The sequence below is a fragment of the Jaculus jaculus genome, chromosome 8 (genome assembly GCF_020740685.1).
Source record: "Jaculus jaculus isolate mJacJac1 chromosome 8, mJacJac1.mat.Y.cur, whole genome shotgun sequence".
NCBI lineage: Eukaryota > Metazoa > Chordata > Mammalia > Rodentia > Dipodidae > Jaculus > Jaculus jaculus.
This window is the reverse complement of record NC_059109.1, coordinates 32,003,133-32,022,668: the sequence shown is the minus strand read 5'-3', so window position 1 is coordinate 32,022,668 and position 19,536 is coordinate 32,003,133. Positions and strand designations below refer to the sequence as shown.

General features: G+C 39.8%; 1 protein-coding gene and 1 non-coding gene across 2 annotated transcripts in view; both read left to right on the top strand.

The window, feature by feature from the left end:
- Prim2 (DNA primase subunit 2) overlaps nucleotides 1-19,536 on the top strand; it is a 180,072-nt gene that overhangs the window by 43,123 nt on the left and 117,413 nt on the right. The window lies entirely within an intron of this gene.
- LOC123463088 lies at nucleotides 3,456-3,562 on the top strand. Its single transcript, XR_006638700.1, has one exon. It is a non-coding gene; the product is annotated as a U6 spliceosomal RNA (small nuclear RNA).

Below are 19,536 nucleotides of genomic sequence, written 5' to 3'. Positions count from 1 at the left end.
GTATTAAGAACTGGATTATTTTGCTTTTTTTCTGTTAAATTGTTTTATTTCTTCATATGTTCTTGATATTACAGGCATGTGGTATGGAAATATTCTCTTCCATCCAATAGGTTGTTTCTTTTCTCTGTTGTTTCATAATCGCAGATAATTTACATTAAGTTTATTTATTTCCTATGTGTGGTGCTAGAGATTGAACCAGGGACTTGTTGTTGGGCAGATGCTACCTTTGTCCTGTCCCCAGCTTCTGTTGCGTAGAAGTTCTCATTTGGATATAATCCCGTTGGCCTGGTTTGACTTTTTCTCTTTACTCCCACAATGTTGCTGGGAAAAACTGTGCACAGGGTGATGTCAAGGAAGCATTGCTCCTAAGCTTCCTTCTAGTGCTTCCATAGTTTCATGATTCACACTTAGTCTTTGTTCCATTTTTAGTTGATTTTTGTGTATGGCAAGTGTGGTAGCCTGAATGTATATCCATAGGCTTAGCTGTTTTATTTATTTTTATTAATTTTTGTTTTTCCAAGGTAGAGTCTTACTCTAGTCCAGGCTGACCTGGAGCTTACTCTGTAGTCCCAGGCTGGCCTTGAATTCACAGCCATCCTTGTACCTTAACCTCCTTAGTGTTGGGATTAAAGGTGTGCGCCACCATCCCTGCAATTCAGGTGTTTTATTACAGTTTGTAGCTTGGTTTTTCAGCTGCCTAGCTAGAGGAGGTGTCACTGGGGGGTGATCATGGGGTTCAGTCCAAAGGTATGTTTGGGGGTGGATCTGGTAATTCAGAGAGGTCTGAGCTCTGGAGGATTTTTGTATTTGCTCCTTTTTTGGGGTGCTTGCTGGCTGCGGATGGTTTTCCTCTCTGCTTGGATTATGGAAGTAAGCAGCCTTTTTAGCCACTGATGGAACTTACCCTTGGATGGACAAAATGAAATAAATCCTGTTCTTTCCATAAACTGGCTTACTGTTCATCCCAGTATCATGAAGCAGTCTAATACAGTGAAATATAGGGATCATTTTTATGTAGGGAAAAGGACTTTGAGATGTTCACAAGGACTCATTGTCAAGCCACAGAACGCTTCTTTCCTGGAGTCCTAGAGGAAAACAAGGGCGTTCTTTATTAGAAAAGGATTTCCTTTTCTCATTTAGAAACTTCACTTGGTTCTGTGGCTCATGAAGACTTTGTTGTTTTAGAAAACCAAGTTTTTTGTAGGTACTTGGTCAAGTGATTTTTGTTTCCGAAGAGTTCAGAATCCTTAAGTCCTCTTTTCAAAAGCAGTGTTAAGTTCTTTAAACTGGTTTGATATATTTAATTTATTTTGGTGCTAATGTCAAACTTAGTTTCTTGGACATACTTGCTGTACAGTGTTTCCTCTATCCTATTTGCAGGATAGAGAAAAAACATGTTACTTAATGTTTTGAATTTTATTTACTTTTTAATTGCTTGTCTTCCCCTCTAGGTCTAGCCATGTATTTGTCTCTCACACTGTTTCTGGGATCATCCCAGCAGGCACTCACCCCATGTGCTGAATACTTCAGTGGCCGCAGAGTGGAGATTGTATTGGGTTCTTCTCGGTTATTGCTGATGCCCTGGTACAGTGCCTGATAAGAGAGCTCTGCTGCATTCTCCCCCTTGCTGGGACAGCTGAGCTAGGTGAGGACGCAGTGTTCTGAGCTGGAGAGTCCTGGGCCTCGGAATGCTTCAGAATCTCACCTGTGTGTGTATGACCTCATGGGCCTTTTGAAGAACTATTAAAGTTGGCTGTAATAGTTTGAAACTTTTTTTGCTTTTGACAGTTTTTCTCTGGAGTAGGAATTTTAACTTTTGCTTTGAAACCTATGATGGGGCATAAATCACATTTAAGCTCTAGCTGTGCTGAGGCTAGTGGCTTCTTTCTCCATGGCGTCTCTTCACATTAGTTATTACATTACCCTTCCTGTGTTCCCCTTTGTGTTTTTCCTCTTCCATTCTTAGTGAAAACAGGATCCTTCCTGTGCTGTTTTATAAAGACTTCTGTGTTCAAGATTGTTTATCATATTTAAGAATTATAATTGAAGCTTCTACCTGATTTCGATAGGAAGTATGTAATAGTTTATTTTCTATAGCTGGGACTCATTGCCTCCATGGATTTGGGAGCATGCGGCACAGATTCTGCCCCTGTTGCTTTCCTGGGATGAGGAGATGCCACCAGGTTCTGTTGCTAGGGAACAGCTGAATACTGAAATAGTTTTGCGAGGGGTACTTATAAATTTAATTCTTTGACACTTCCTCTTCTAGAGTAAAAATTTATTCAGTCACTATAAAGAAAGATATATCACCTTGTTAGTTTTCCAATTTAAAAATTTTGTGCAGGGGAGCTAGTAATATGAAAAATGCTGTAGGATTCATTAGATGTTGACACACACACACACACATACACACATATTTGTTTTCAAGGCAGGGTCTCTCTCTGGCTCAGGCTGACCTGGAATTCACTGTGTAGTCTCAGGGTGGCCTCGAACTCACAGCAATCCTACCTATGCCTCCCGAGTTTTGGGATTAAAGGCATGTGCTGCCACCCACGCCTGGCTAAGAGTATGATTTTTAACAGTGAGTGGACATAAACAGAGTAATGATTTTGTATGAACATGACTTTGAATTTCAGTTTTCTGGCTCATCATTAATGAAGAACTATTGAAAGTGAGATATGCACAGGCTGACCTGGAATTCACTATGTAGTCTCAGGGTGGCCTTGAAGTCATGGCTACCCTCCAACCTCTGCATTCCAAGTGCTGGATTAAAGGCATGCACCACCATGCCTGGCAGATCTTACCAACTTTTAAAAAACTTTGTTTATTTATTATTTATTTTATACAGAGATAGGAAGAGGGAGAGAGAGGGAGAGAGAGAATGGGCACGCCAGGGCCTCCAGCCACTGCAAATGAATTCCAGATGCATGCACCCCCTTGAGCATCTGGCTTATGTGCATCCTGGGGAATAGAATTGAGGTCCTTTGGCTTTGCAGGCAAACACCTTAACCACTAAGCCATCTTTCCAGCCCAGATCTTAAAAATTTTTAACAGATTTAATATTTTACAATTAAAATGAATGTTTTTAATACTAAAATTTTTTGAGGGAAAAACTTAAAAAATATGTTTGCTACTGATTTTAAGACTATTGATTATTCTGTAGAAAATTTGTGAAGTATAGGAATGTGAAGGGAAAATTATATAGTTTATAATGTAGATAATGTAGTATTTAACATTTTGATGTCATTTACATTTTTCACAACCATTTTCAAAATAATTATATATATCCATACAAAGATACATACATAACATATATATATATGTTCATATTTTTACTTTTTTTGAGATATGATCTTGCTGGTGGCAGATTTGTGATCCTCTTGTCTCAGCCTCCCAAGTGCTGGGATTACAGATAGGCATAGCCATGCCCAGTTTAACAGCATTTAAAAAGACTGGTGCTCACTTCGGCAGCACATGTACTAAAATTGGAACGATACAGAGGAGATTAGCATGGCCCTTGTGCAAGGATGACACACAAATTCGTGAAGTGTTCCATATTAAGAAAAAAGACTCTGTCATGTAGACTTATGATTATTGTTTTATTTCTCCTTGATATTGGACATTTACCATTTCTAGTTAATTTTTTTTTGTTTATTTTTATTTCTTTGAGAATGGTAGACAGAGAAAGAGCAGAGAGAGAGAGAGATTGAATGGGTACATTAGGGCCTCCAGCCACTGCAAACAAACTCCAGATGCATGTGCCACCTTGAACTCACGAGGATCCACCTACCTCTGCCTCCCAAGTGCTGGGAGTAAAGGTGTGCGCCACCATGCCCAGCTTCCAATTTTTTTTGACGAGAGCGAGCGAGTGAGAGAGAGACAGAGAGAGAGAGAGAGAGAGAGAGAGAGAAGGAAAATTGGCATGCCAGGGTCTCCGGCCACTGCAATTGAACTTCAGATGTGTGTGCCACCTTGTGTGCATGTGCCACCTCGTGTGTCTGGCTTCTGTGGGACCTTGAGAATTGAACATAGGTCCCTAGGCTTTGTAGCCAAGTTCCTTAACTGCTAAGTCATTTCTCCAGTCCCATTTCTAGGGTTTTTTTTTTTTTTTTTTTTTTTTTACAAATGTATATAAGGAAGTGTGTACTTTTTTTGAGGCAAGCCCAGCGGACTGGCCCTTTTTTTTTCCTTAATGAGAGTGAGAGGGGGAGAGAATTTGTGTGCCAGGGTCTCCAGCTGCTGCAATCAAACTCCAGATGTGTGTGAGCCTTTGTGCACATGTGTGACAGTGTGTGTGTCACTGTGCGTCTGGGTTACGTGGGACCTGGAGGGTTGAAAATGCGTCCTTAAGCTTCTCAGGTCTGTGCCTTAACTGCCAAGCCATCTCTCCAGCCCAGAGTTGTGTACTTTTTATATAAATGTTTGTTTTTATTTGTGATATGTTCAGGTAGATTTAAAAATTAAATTATTGAGTATAGGATCTAAGTATTTTAAAGCTCTTGTTACATGTATAAAACCAGTTTTTTTTTTTTTAAATTTTTATTAACATTTTCCATGATTATAAAATATATCCCATGGTAATTCCCTCCCTCCCCACCCCCACACTTTCCCGTTTGAAATTCCATTCTCAATCATATTACCTCCCCATTACAATCATTGTAATTACATATATACAATATCAACCTATTAAGTATCCTCCTCCCTTCCTTTCTCCACCCTTTATGTCTCCTTTTCAACTTACTGGCCTCTGCTACTAAGTATTTTCATTCTCACACAGAAGCCCAGTCATCTGTAGCTAGGATCCCCATATGAGGGAGAACATGTGGCGCTTGGCTTTCTGGGCCTGGGTTACCTGACTTATTATAATACTTTCCAGGTCCATCCATTTTTCTGCAAATTTCATAACTTCATTTTTCTTTACTGCTGAGTAGAACTCCATTGTATAAATGTACCACATCTTCATTATCCACTCATCTGTTGAGGGACATCTAGGCTGGTTCCATTTCCCAGCTATTATAAATTGAGCAGCAATAAACATGGTTGAGCATGTACTTCTAAGGAAATGAGATGAGTCCTTTGGATATATGCCTAGGAGTGCTATAGCTGGGTCATATGGTAGATCAATCTCTAGCTGCTTTAGGAACCTCCACACTGTTTTCCACAATGGCTGGACCAGATTGCATTCCCACCAGCAGTGCAGAAGGGTTCCTTTTTTTCCACATCCCCGCCAACATTTATGATCATTTGTTTTCATGATGGTGGCCAATCTGACAGGAGTGAGATGGAATCTCAATGTAGTTTTAATCTGCATTTCCCTGATGACTAGTGACGTAGAACATTTTTTTAGGTGCTTATATGCCATTCGTATTTCTTCCTTTGAGAACTCTCTATTTAGCTCCTTAGCCCATTTTTTGATTGGCTTGTTTGATTCCTTATTAGTTAACTTTTTGAGTTCTTTGTATATCCTAGATATTAATCCTCTATCAGATATATAGCTGGCGAAGATTTTTTCCCATTCTGTAGGTTGCCTCTTTGCTTTTTTCAGTGTGTCCTTTGCGGTGCAAAATCTTTGTAATTTCATTAGGTCCCAGTGGTTAATCTGTGGTTTTATTGCCTGAGCAATTGGGGTTGTATTCAGAAAGTCTTTGCCAAGACCAATATGTTGAAGGGTTTCCCCTACTTTTTCCTCTAGCAGTTTCAAAGTTTCCGGTCTGATGTTAAGGTCTTTAATCCATTTGGACTTAATTCTTGTGCATGGCGAGAGAGAAGAATCTATTTTCATCCTTCTGCAGATATTTATCCAGTTTTCAAAACACCATTTGCTGAAGAGGCTGTCTCTTCTCCAATGAGTATTTTTGGCATTTTTATCGAATATCAGGTGGCTATAGCTACTTGGGCTTACATCTGGGTCCTCTATTCTGTTCCACTGATCTACATGTCTGTTTTTGTGCCAGTACCATGCTGTTTTTGTTACTATGGCTCTGTAGTATAGGTTAAAATCAGGTATGGTGATACCACCAGCCTCTTTTTTGTTGCTCAGTATTATTTTAGATATTCGAGGTAAAACCAGTTTTTTTATATATTACTGTGTACCTTTTCAGTAATGTATGAGACGAGACTGTCTGGGTATACCCTTTACCTACATAATATTTTATAGTCAAGCAATTTCTTGGCTAATATGTCAGGTAAAAGCAAAGTCTTAGTATTTTAATTTTTTTCTAATAAATATTTTAAAAAATAATTTGGAATCATTTAGATTATTTAGAAGAATTATGCCACAGAAATATTAAGGGGAAATAAACATAAAAAAATAAATTCTTAGAGTGAAAGATACAGGAATTGATAAAGTAAGACATTAGGCTATACAATTTACATATCATAAGGAAAGAGAAAGGAGGTTTAGTTTATTAAATGAGCTCATTACTTTAATGAGAAATGGATTACATGATGTAGGTTGTAAAAACCATGATCCTTGGGCTGGAGAGATGGCTCAGGGGTTAAGGCACTTGCCTGCAAAACCTAATGGCCTGTACCCACATAAAGCCAGATGCACAAACTGGCATATGTGTCTGGATTTTTTTTTTTGTAATGGCTATGTAATGAGTTGTTTGGGGTCCAGGAAAGTCCTTGGACCCCAAACCCTAGATTTGTTTCCAATTTTAATTAAAGAATTGGATACAATCGAGATTGAAAAGGATGGTTATTAAATTGCTATATTTATTGAGGGAAGTAGAGAGCCAAGGAAAGGCACCCAGGAGGCTAGAGATCCCACATGAAAGGCCTAGGAAAACTATAAAAAGAGAGAAAAGAAAGTTCAAAGAGTTCCTGCCCTGTGGGGAGCTGGAGAGGATCAAGAGCCCATGTGGAGAGTAAGGCCTAAGGCGCTTTCCCCCTTGGCCCAGCCAAGGGAAAACTCACCAACAGCTGGAAGTTCACAAGTGGTCAGGCAGCTCCCAGAATGTACCTTCCCCTTGCAAAAAGTATTTATAACTTTATAGTGGTGGGCCTTGTCTTCTGACTCCAGTGAGCCAGAAGGTTAGTTAATTGGTTAGGGCTAGGGGTTATCTCAGGAAGAGGCTAGCCAAGTTCTGGGGCCGAACTTAACCAGTGTTTAAATCAAAGACCTCCCTCCCAGTAAGGTCCCAGGTTGCTTGTAGTAAAACAGGTCTAGGAAAGAGATAAGAATTCTAGCAAGTGCAGACCATCCTGATCTTTGTTTTGTTTTGTTTTGTTTTGAGGTTGGGGTGCGCTCTAGCTCATGCTGACCTGGAATTCACTATGTAGTCTCAGGGTGGCCTTGAACTCACGGTGAGCCTACTACCTCTGTCTCCCCGAGTGCTGAGATCAAAGGCGTGCGCCCCCATGCCTGTCCATCCTGACTGACTTCTACTTTCAGGGGTCCAGTCATCCTAACTGTTCCCTTTCAGCTAGAGGCTTTGGCATACCCATACTCACTCACTCACTCTCTCTCTGCTGGGTGTGGTGGTCCATGCTTTTAATTCTAGCACTTGGGAGGCAAAGATAGAAGGATCTCTGTGGCTTTGAGGCCAGCCTGAGACTACCTAGTGAATTCTAGGTTAGTCTAGGCTAGAGCGAGACCCTACCTAAAGTCAAGAACCCCCCCCCCAAGAAAACCAGAAACAACAACAAAACCCCTGAAAAACAAAAACAAAAAGCAAAATCAAAAAACAAAAACAAAAACAAAATAAACCAACCCAACCCCCACTTGAGTCTTATGTCCTGATTTCTTCAAAATAAACGGATCATTTCATAAACTCAGTGAAAAGAACCTTGATAGCTCTGTATACTTCTTATGGCTTATATCACTGATAAAAGTTTTGGAGGAACAGCTGTCACCCTGGAAAATGCAGTGAGAGACCACATTTAACTATGGTTTTGATCCCCTCAAAAGCAGTCATTTGAAAGAAGTGAAAAACTAGCAGTGAAACTCAACTATTTGAAGGCATAGATAGACAGTGTGTTCTTTACAGTAAATTGGATAGACAATTCAGTTTAAGGACATGGTGACTGGCAAAACTTAGTGGAGAAGAACAATGTAGGGTAATAATTTTGAATAGAAGTATGTTTTGGTGGATAAAAGAAAGTGTACATTTTAAAATGGAATCTTGGTGTATTTCTTTTTTATAATAGGTATATTGGTTAATTTTCTTATATCTGTGACAGAAGTAACTTAAGCAGAAGAGGCTATTTTGTTCATGGTATCAGGATACTGTCCATCATGACAAGGAAGGCATGGTGGGATGGCTCTGTCCATAGCGGTGGAGTGTGAGGCGGCAGTTCTCATCCTGGGAAGGGAGGGGAAGAGGGAAGAAGAGAGGGGAAGGACATGCTTGGGCTTAACCACAAGGTGATGGCAATGCCCCTTTAAGGAACACCCCTAGCAACCCACTTCTAGCTAGATTGTTTCCAAATAACACACCACCAGCTGGGGATCCAGTATTCAAAAATGTAAGCCTGTGAGGGGTACTTCAAATTAAATTTGAAACAGGAAGTAAGTTCATTAATTACTTGTTTATTTCTGTAAAACATCTGAGGCAGTAACAATAAAGCATACTGGCTGAATTTGTGGGAGAAGTAGGAAGTAGGGTGCTGAAGAGATAGCTACGTTGGAAAAGTGCTGCTTCCTCTGTATGAGGACCCTAGTTCCAGTCATAGCACTCACAGGAGAAATGTAATATTTAAGAACCGTGCTATGCCAATAAAAAACTTTACTGATACAAGTATGACTGGAAAGTAATAAATGAGCAGAGTGGTCAAATCTATTATATCACAGTTCTTGTTAAACACTATAGTAGATATGTGCAGTAAACTCTTGTCTCAGACATTTACAGGTTAGTCTCATCTTTATAGTGTTTATTGAGAAGCTGTTACACACTTAGCATTGTTTTACATACTTAGCATTTGAAGGCTATGGGTATACTTAGTATTGTCTATTATAGACTGTGAGTTCAAACCAGGAAGTTGTTAGCAATAGGAAATGTATAAAAGGTAACTAAATGTGGGGTCAAAGATCCATGGTATACATGGATGTGGACTATACAAAATATTTGCTCTGGATCTGGAAGCATTTGATTAGGTGAGAAATAAGGCCTTGCTTGTGAAGATGTTCTCTGGAGATGAGCTGCAACCGTGGCTGAAACACACCTGGGCTTTATCTCAAACATTTAGCACAGAGCCTGAGTTCCATCGGAGCAGACAAGGTTAAGAAGCCACTTTTCACATCGCCTTCAAAGGATGATCTCAAAAAGAACATGAACATGCCTGTGACACTTGAGGACACAGATCCAAAGGAACAAATAATTCTTTTTCTTCTGAGATTTCTCTGTGTTTAGTATACTGTATCATATATTATCAAGGCTCAATAAATGTCTGCTCACTGAGCAGCTAAGATGAGAAAATGAGAAAGAAGTGTTTGGTATAAGTGACATAAAACATTAATCAAGTAACGATTGCGCAGTGAGAGAGGTGGGGTGACAACTTGCCAGTATTGTTTCCATTACTATCTAATTTATCTTCAGCATTTAAGTGAGATAGCTGTAATTTATAAGAAGTTAGGCACACACAACATGATCCCCTGTGTTAACACATTTGTCACTAACTTTGTAAAGAAACCATAGACGTTAAAAAGCTGGATGGCAGTGGCTGGTGAAGCATTGCTTCTCAATGTGATGTCTGGGGTTGGTGGTTACAGTCCCCCAGCCTGCTGGCACTGTGCTATAGTTGATATTTCTGATACGTAGCCTAAAACCTCACTCAGTATTTCAGTGAGAACAAAAATTTCTGTATATGAAGGATAGAATAGAAACAGTTTTAAGTCAGGATTGTTGATATGAGTACCTGATGACTCTTCTGGTTGATGTGTACAGGTTCAGTATAACATAATGCAAACGTCACTCAGTAGCCAGTACCTGTGGCAGAACAAGGAGAGAAGATCTCTAATTTATTAACCATTGTAAAAGCAACACTGATTAATCTGTAAAACAGAGAGAAGTTCATTAATTTGTTTAGTCATTTTTTGCTGGTTAAAGAAAAGAAATTGTGCATTTGCCTTCATTTGACAAGTGTGTGTGCAACTAATCTATAGAATACAATGATAGGTCGATCATTATTTTAACAAGAATTTATTCTTGTCAGAAATATGTGAATATTTATAGCCAGAAGATCGCTAGAAGGCAGTTCCGAGGAAAATTGTAGTGGAAAATAAATGCCTCACAAGAACTACTTCTCCCAACAAAGAAGAGTGATATTTGTGAGTAGGAAGACTGAACGACAACCACATTCAAATGCCAGAATAGTGAGATGGGATGGAGAAAATAACTACGTGGGGAACCAGAAAATAAGGGTAGTAGTAATGGGGTAAGGTTGTCTCTCCTATGTTTTTTTTTAAAAAAGATTTAAATTTTTTTATTTTAGAGATAAAGTGTGCATGAGTGGGAGACAGAAATAGAGAGAGGGAGGGGAAGGGAAAGGGGGAGGGGAATATTGGCGTGCCAGGGCCTCAGCCGCTGCATTCAAACTCCAGATGCTTGCGCCAACTAGTGGGCATGTGTGACCTTGCGCTTGCCTCACCTTTGTGCATCTGGCTTATGTGGGATCTGGAGAGTTGAACATGGATCCTTAGGCTTCGTAGGCAAGCTCCTTAACTGCTAAGCCATCTCTCCTGCCTTGTCTTTCCTATGTTTTTTTTTTTTAATTTTATTTATTTATTTGACAGAGGGAGAGAGAGAAAAAGAGAGAGAAACAGAGAGAGGGAGAAGGAGAGAATGGGTGTGCCAGGGCCTCTAGCCACTGCAAGCAAACTCCAGATGTGTGTGCCCCCTTGTGTATCTGGATAACATGGGTCCTGGGGAATTGAACCTGGGTCCTTTGGCTTTGCAGGCAAATGCCTTAACCAGTAGGCCATCCCTCCAGCCCTCTTCTATGTTTTTATGTTCTTACTAATTGAATTATTTCACAGTTGCTTACTTTGCCCATGGCATATGAAGAACTTTGCAAACACTTTCATACTGTACTTTTTGTATGTGTGAAAGTGGTGTGTTTGAGTGTGTGGGCTTGTGCGTATGTGGTAGCCTTTGTGCACGCACATGTGTGCATGTGTGGGAGGGCAGAAGTTGACATCGTGCGTCTTAATCACTCTCTACTCTTCTTGTGAGACAAGATCTCTGACTAATCCCAACTCACCAAATATGCTAGACAAGCCAGCTTGTAAACCTTGGGTACTTTTGCATCTTTGCCTCCACAGTGCTGGCATTACAGGCATATACTGCTGTGATAGAAAAGAAGCTAAAAATTGAACTGATTCACTGCGTTACTGTAAGAGTTAATTGCTGAGGAGCTAAAACTTATCTTTGTCAGTGATGGAAAAATCCCAAAGAAGGAACTGCCCAGAAAGGCCAGAGGGATGATAGGAAGGAAAAACAGTTTAGGCTAAAACAAAGTAAAGTGGAGTTCATTGTTAGGGTGGCTGACTACAGAAATGATTGATGTACAATTTTCCACATCTTGTTTGTTCACCTCCCCCTCCCCTTGGCTATGAAATAAATGGAAATAAAATCTCAGCTTGGGGCCAAAGCTTCTTTGGAGGGCTACCTCAAGCTTTTTGTTCCCTGTGTAATAAACTCATCTACTGTCACTCATACTGGCTTTGGAGTGATTTTTCCAGAGAATTTGTACAACACTGCCACACTTGGCTTTTTATGTGTGTGCTGGGAATCAAATTCAGGTCCTTATGCCTGTGTCCCATTTTTCATAATTTATTTTTGTTAGTCAGAAAGGAGAGTATGTCTTTCCTTGCCAATCTAGTGATCTTCCATATCTCCACCCACACTCAGCCTATAAAAGTGATGAAGATGATGAAAAATTAGTTGTAACCTCTTGTCTTACAGGAATGTACTTCAGGTCACTGAGTTGTAATTATTTTGGAGAACATTTGTCATAGTGGTTTTTTTTTGTACTTATAATGACTTTTTTGAGTTTAGCCTTTTAATATTTAAATATTTGACAGTAAGACTAAATACATGTGTGGTAGTAATTTAATGGGAACAGAAGTGTAGTTTTATAAAAAAATTTTATTTATTTATTTGAGAGCAACAGAGAGAGAGAGAGAGAGAGAGAGAGAGAACGGGTGCACCAGGGCTTCCAGCCACTGCAAATAAACTCCAGATGTGTGCACCCCCTGTGCATCTGGCTAACATGGGTCCTGGGGAATTGAGCCTTGAACCAGGGTCCTTAGGCTTCACAGGCAAGTGCTTAGCCACTAAGCCATCTCCTACCTCTGCTTCTGGAGTGCTGAGATTAAAGGCGTGTGCCACCATGCCCGGCAAAGGTTTACATTTTTGATGTTATGTCTATGCAGTGTTTTAAAATTAATTGCAGTTTAAGTTTAATTCATGAATGATTTAAGTGTTATTACATATACAGTTTCAAAATAAGGGTACTTCAGGGGTTATATCATTTAGAACCCATGTCCCATAAATTTCCCTTTTATTTTAAAATATTTTAGTTTTATTTATTAGAGAGAGGGAGAGGGAAAGGGAATGAATAGATGCTGTAAGTGAGCTCCAAATGCATGTGCCACTTTGTGCATCTGGCTTACATAGATCCTAAGGAATGGAAGCTGGGTCCTTAGGCTTTGCAGGCAAGTGCCTTAACTGCTAAGCCATCTCTCCTGAACCCATAAATTATTTTAATGCAGATGAAAGTTTAGCCTAGTTGCTAGGTATCAGTTTTCTCTGTGACAGGATCCCAGGCAGAATGCACAATGAGCGTGGTCTGATTTGATCCTAGTGGTGGAGAATTATAATATCCTCAGCAAAACAGAGGCTCAAGATGTCCAGTGAAGAATAGGATACCAAAGGGAGTTGGAGTTCCTAGCTTGATCCTTATTTTATGAAGACACAACACACACACACACACACACAGACACACACAGTTTTACAGAGGTATCTATGGTGATTTATATAGTCTAAAACTTAAACGTTTTCATGTTTTTTTCCCCCAGATAGCTATGTTGACTTCCAGAACTTAAAATTTGAGACAAAGTTACTATTTTTTTAAAAGTGCTTAAGGGAAACTTTGTTATATCAATTATGTCAAAATTTCAATTGGTTAAGAAAAAGTCAGTGGTAGTGGGTGGAATTATCTTTTCTATGTTGTTTGGCTGCGTACAAATGGCAGTGTTTTATGCTAAGAAGATTGTTTCTTTAGATGCAGCAGAACTGTGTTTAGACTGCAACCTTTCAGAATGAAGTGTACAGGTGCTAAGACTTGGAAGGGATGGAATAGTGTATTCTGCAGTAAATTTTTGGGTTGTCCCATTTACTTGAATTTTTAAAAAATTTACTTTTATTTATTTATTTGACAGAGAGAAAGAGAGAGAAAGGAAGAAAGAAAATGGGCTCACCAGGGCCTCCAGCCACTGCAAACAAACTCCAGACACATGTGCCACCTTGTGTATCTGGCTAATGTGCCTCCTAGGGAATGGAACCTGGGTCCTTTGGCTTTGTAGGCAAACGCCATAACTGCTAAGCCATCCCTGTAGCGCATACTTGAACTTTAAACAATGATATAAAAGATGTTAAATTGAAGTATGATTGTTTGAAAATGATGATCAATGAAGGGCATGCCACTTAGAATTCACTTCAAGTTCTGTGTTTTTAGTGTCAGCTCAAAGTAATTCCTTGTAACACAAATGGATGATTTTATAACATTTACACACAAGGCTTGTATAGTAAGGCAGTGACTTAGCAATGTAATAAAAACCTATCATTCTTTTTTTTCTTCCACTTTGAAGTTGACTTATTAACTTACCAGAAAGCTTATTTCCATTTCTTTGTTAGTATTTTACCTTGGCGTTTTTCTGATAATTTGTGGTCCGTAAAGATATCTGGAGCCAGGCATGGTGGTACATGCCTTTAATCCCAGCACTTGGGAGGCAGAGGTAGGAGGATTGTAGTGAGTTGGAAGTCACCTTGAGACTACATAGTAAATTCCAAGTCAGCCTGGGCTAGAGCAAGATCCTACCTCAAAAAATAAAACAAAACAAAGTATCTGGGATGCTCTAGGTTAGGGATGCATTTTAATTGATTTCCATTTGCTTTCATATAGTTCTTGTTATTTCCTTTACCTTTGCAAGTGAGTTTAGGCCAGAGACTTTGACAATTGGACTGAGTGTAGTGGGTAAGGTGATAATAGTTGGGAAACTTTGGAGAAGTCCAGTTAGTAACATATCAGTGGTGATTAGGTGTAAGTTTTCAGTTAAAGATGAGGCAATTATTGTAAAGTAGCAAACAACCTGTAATGCAAGAGAAGCTCCATATTGCCCCCCCCCCACAAACATTTTTTACTAATTTGCCTATGAAGGGCCCAGGTGGCTATGGCCCAGGTAGTACTCCTCAGTGCTCATGAGGGAAACTGCCAGGTCAGTGCAGAGCTTTAAGGGGCTGTCTGGAGGTGGAGACACACCTGTTAGCTCTATCTGAAGCCCCATGGTGTGTGTTTCCGCATGTGAAGATGCATATGTGCCTATAGGTGCATGTGTGTGTGTGTGTGTGTGTGTGTGCGTGTGCATGTGTGTATGTGTGTTTCACAAGGTTTCTGTTTGACTAAAGCCCAGTCAGTACATGTTCCAATTAACTTCTGAACTTTTTCTTCCTAACTTCTTCCTTTTTAGGAGTAGCATTCTTTCTTTTTGTTTTGTTCTGACCAGGAATATTATTTTAGTTGGGGCAGTCATAAGTGGAGAGGTAGGAGTGGGTGCAGCTTAGCTAGCAAGAGATTTGGAAATGTATATTTATTTCAGTAACCTCAAGAAAAATAAAACAACTCAGAATTGGATACTCCTAGTGATGCTGTAGGATTTTGGGGTTCAGGAAGGGTTCTTCAAGTTTATGAAGCCCAATCTTGGGCCCTATTCTATTCTTACTAAAGAATTGATAAAAGTGGACTCAAGAGGGATAAATTATGAATTATTGAGTTTATTTAGGGAGAAATCACAAGTTGTGGGGTTTATTTAAGTGAAATTGAGATCTAGGAAGAAGGCTAGAGCAGAATCATAAGCATTGGAAGATAAGATACACATATTTGTGTGGAAAACACAGCATGGTCTGTGAGATTCATTTAAGAGAAATGGAACTTTTTAGCGAAAGTCTGTAGTGGAGCCATGAAGACAGAGCCTAGAAATTTGTGTAGGGAGATTTAGCAGAAGCACACACAGCATCTGCCCTGAACTTCCAAATGTGGTGGCTTAAGAAAGAACAGCAGTGGAAAAATATCAAAGTAGAGACCAAGAAGTTCAGATGAGAAATGGGTAATAGAGTTATATCCATGGTAATCCTGCATTTAGAGGAATCACACAGGTAGCAGGCCCAGAGTTTAGAGGAGATGCTCATGTGGTAGATCTAGAGTATAAGGAAAACACACATGTGGTAGGCTCAGAGATCAGGGGATAATCATACATGTAATTGAAGTGAGAAGTCCCAAAGCACAAAACAGAGTCAAACAGAAAATTACCAAGGCCTAGAAACAGTGCTCTGCTTTCCCCTGACCTAGCCAGGCTGCGGTGAGGGGAACCAGATTCATGTGTATCCATCCCTGAGATGAGAGTAAGGAGAGGTAGAGAGAGAAAACAAGAACTGGAAACAGCCTTTATAGTCAATTGAGAATGTATTCTTTCATCAGATTCAGGTATTGTAAAGGGAAGACCTGAAGTTCCTCAGACCACAGGATGGCATCCTTTGCTACTGAAAGCCAGCCACTTGGATGAGTATTAAAAGAGGTCATAAGGATTTATGTTGAGCCCCAGTGCTTTCTGTAGCAGCAACAGTGGACAAACGATGCTTCTCATGACACAGTGGAGTGGTGGCTGTCAGCGAGCCACATTCCTGAAGTAATGAGGGAGTGACCAGAGCACTACAAGCAGTTTTAGTTACTGAGTAAAATTAACTGAGACATGTATTTCTTTTAGTATATATTGTTTTCTTTCATTCTCCCCTTTTAGCTATCTTTCCTCTACCAGCTTTGGTTTCTGAAAGTACTAGATTCCAGGGTCTCTGTTCTGTCTACTCTTCATCAAAAATCATGCAATGGGCCTTCTTAAGGTAATCTTAGTTTAGCTGAAATAGGAAAATGATGTTTTCTTTTGGAACTCATTGAATTCTCTGGTTTTATTAATTTTGATAAGTGGTTGGATTATGGAGACAGTTAGAAACTATTCCTGTCAGCATCAATGAATTTGCTGAGTTTTTCTTTTTCTTTTCTTGGCTGAGGTTTAACAGAGATAGTGGAAGGCCATTTAGGGGAGCTGCATGAGCCTTCCTGCTTCTTTGTTAGCTGTCCTCTCTGGAACGCTCATCTTTTGCTTGGAATACTCTGTCCCTTTGAAGCTCTGTCCTAAACTTTATTTATGTGGAACTAACCATGTTCCAAGTAGCCTGAGACTGGGGATAGAGCTCAGCTGCAGAGAGCCTGCTTAGTATGGGTCACACCCTGAGTTTGACCCTCAGCACCAAAGTAAAAGGCATTCAGCACCAAAAACAGTTGGTAGTCTCAAAACAGGTTTTAAAACTAAGGAGAAAACTAGTAGCAGAGGAGCCCTTAGAAAAGTGTGCTTCTAAGACTCCTGCTGCCGGGCCTGAGAGCACCTTTCCTCTTGCTCCTAGGGAGCTGGTAGAACCTACGTGCCTCCAGTCCTCACTTCAGACATTCCTTCTTAGTCATTTCCAAGTTAGTCCGTCAGCCGCCAGAGGTAAACTCAGTGAAATACTAGGGAGAGTGATGGAGACAGATCACACTCAGGCCAAGCCAAGTTGGCTTGGACAATGCTCTTTCAGTGCTTCACCGGTTTGCTTAACATTCTTGGACTAAGTTCCCAATTATTTTTAATTTAGATTTTTTTTTCTTTTTTTATTTTTGCTAATATGGATCTTTTTTTTAAATTTTTAAAATTTTTATTAACATTTTCCATGATTATAAAAAAATATCCCATGGTAATTCCCTCCCTCTCCACCCCCACACTTTCCCCTTTGAAATTACATTCTCCATCATATTACCTCCCCATTACAATCATTGTAATTACATATATACAATATCAACCTATTAAGTATACTCCTCCCTTCCTTTCTCTTCCCTTTATGTCTCCTTTTTAACTTACTGGCCTCTGCTACCAAGTATTTTCCTTCTCACGCAGAAGCCCAATCATCTGTAGCTAGGATCCACATATGAGAGAGAACATGTGGCGCTTGGCTTTCTGGGCCTGGGTTACCTCACTTAGTATAATCCTTTCCAGGTCCATCCATTTTTCTGCAAATTTCATAACTTCATTTTTCTTTACCGCTGAGTAGAACTCCATTGTATAAATGTGCCACATCTTCATTATCCACTCATCAGTTGAGGGACATCTAGGTTGGTTCCATTTCCCAGCTATTATAAATTGAGCAGCAATAAACATGGTAGAGCATGTACTTCTAAGGAAATGAGATATGAGTCCTTTGGATATATGCCTAGGAGTGCTATAGCTGGGACATATGGTAGATCAATCTTTAGCTGTTTTAGGAACCTCCACACTGTTTTCCACAATGGCTGGACCAGATTGCATTCCCACCAGCAGTGTAGAAGGGTAATTTAGAATTTTTGAGGTTTGTTATAGCCTTTCCTAGTTAGCATTTGGAAAATTACATTCAGATTCTGGCAAAATTCAACAATTTTCTTTTCATTAATACAATTACCCCTAAGTTCATGTTGTAGGTTTCCAATATTTTTATTATTTCTGCATTTCAGCTCTGTCCTTATCTTTTAAAAATTTATTTAATTAACTAAATAGTTAAGTAAATTTGCCCTTGCATGTGTGTATGGGGGTGCTAAGGCTTTTGTGTCTGGCTTATGTGGGTGGCTTGGGAATTGAACCTTGGTGGGCAGGGTTTACATGCAAGTGCCTTTAGCTGCTGAGCCATCTTCCCAGCCCTGTTCCTCTCTTTTCTTTCTGTTAGCTCTTTTTTTTGATTTTGTTTTTCCTTCTCATGCATTAGGATGAAGGGGCTGGCATCTGAGCTTTGTTTTTGCTGAATTTTCCAGTAGTGGTAGTAACTGGGTTGTGATTTCTTTTTAAGCCATATGAGCAGGTTTATTTTGATTGAAAAGGATTTGAATGAAAAGGGTGAACAGTCTACATCATACCTTACAAATCCTCATAAGATCCCTATGTTTCTTCTAGAACAATGCATTGTCAGTTGTCACCCTTTGTGAACTTCAGAGTCCATTAATCATGGCAGAAAAAAAAATCATGTCTAAAATATGATCATTTGTCTTCAGAAAATATAATTTTTGATTTTGGCTTTTTGAGTCACAAACCTTTATAACAAATAATGAGTTGGAGTCCCATTGGCAGTAGGGTCCACTGTGGAGTGTTCGTAAGTAAAATGCAGACTGACTTCCCTTAGATTAGATGCTACTTTCATCTGCATTAGATGTTATTTCCATCTGTCCTCAGGGGCCTTACCTCTGTGCTAGATGGACTTCCATACAGTTCTTAAGGTCTGTATGTCTGCATTAGGCTTTAATGTTGATGCTCAGACAAACTACAGTGCAAATCTTTCTGTTTGGCACATTTTTTGTGAAGGTTTGATCCTTTGTGTTGAGATAGAATCTCTTTTGCTATTGCTAAGGGTCATAAATAAAAATAATGGAAGTGGCATTTTCCTCATATATTCTTTTATTTAATTAAATTACATAATCCTGTGAGGTTTGTGGGTATCAGTGGCTGCACTTATGAAAAAAAAAAAGTCACTTGTGGTTTGCTTTTTTAATTACTTTAAGAGTCTCTGCTTCTTGATACTGTGGTGGTTATGGGTGTGGTAGTTTGAATGTGGAATGTCCCTCTAGCCTCACTTGTAATTAAGCCTCATGCTCAGTGCCCTGCTGGTGGAGCCGTGCTGGAGACGGTGCATCACTCGGGGTGCACCTTAAGTTTTATTAGTCCAGCCCTACTGGGTGTTCACCAGCTCGCTCACTGTTGCTGCCCTGCTTTTAAAAGAGCCAGTCAGCATCCCAGTAGATATTTTTCTCAAGTACCTGATTTTTTTTTTAAGTTTCTTTCTAAAATCCAAAATAATTCAGATTTCTTTTTGCGGGAATGTGTGTTTGTGTTCGTGTGTGTGGATTTGTGTGCACATGTGCCATAGCACATGGGTGGAGGTCAGAGGACAACTCCAGGTGTTCTTCCTTGCCTTAAACCTTGTTTGAGGCAGGGTCTCTTTCACATACGTGTTCCCATTGTCTGAGGCAGGGTCTCTTTCACATACGTGTTCACATTGTCTGAGGCAGGCTCTCATTCATGGTTGTGTTCACATTGTCTGAGGCGGCAGTCTTTCTCATTCACAGCTGTGTTCACCGTGTTTGAGCAGGGTCTCTCATTCACTTCCTTGCTCATCCAACTCATGTGGGCTCGGGGACTGGACAAGCACCTTGTCCTCTGAGCCATCTCCCAAGCTTCGAGTTTTACTTCTTATTGGACCATCAGTG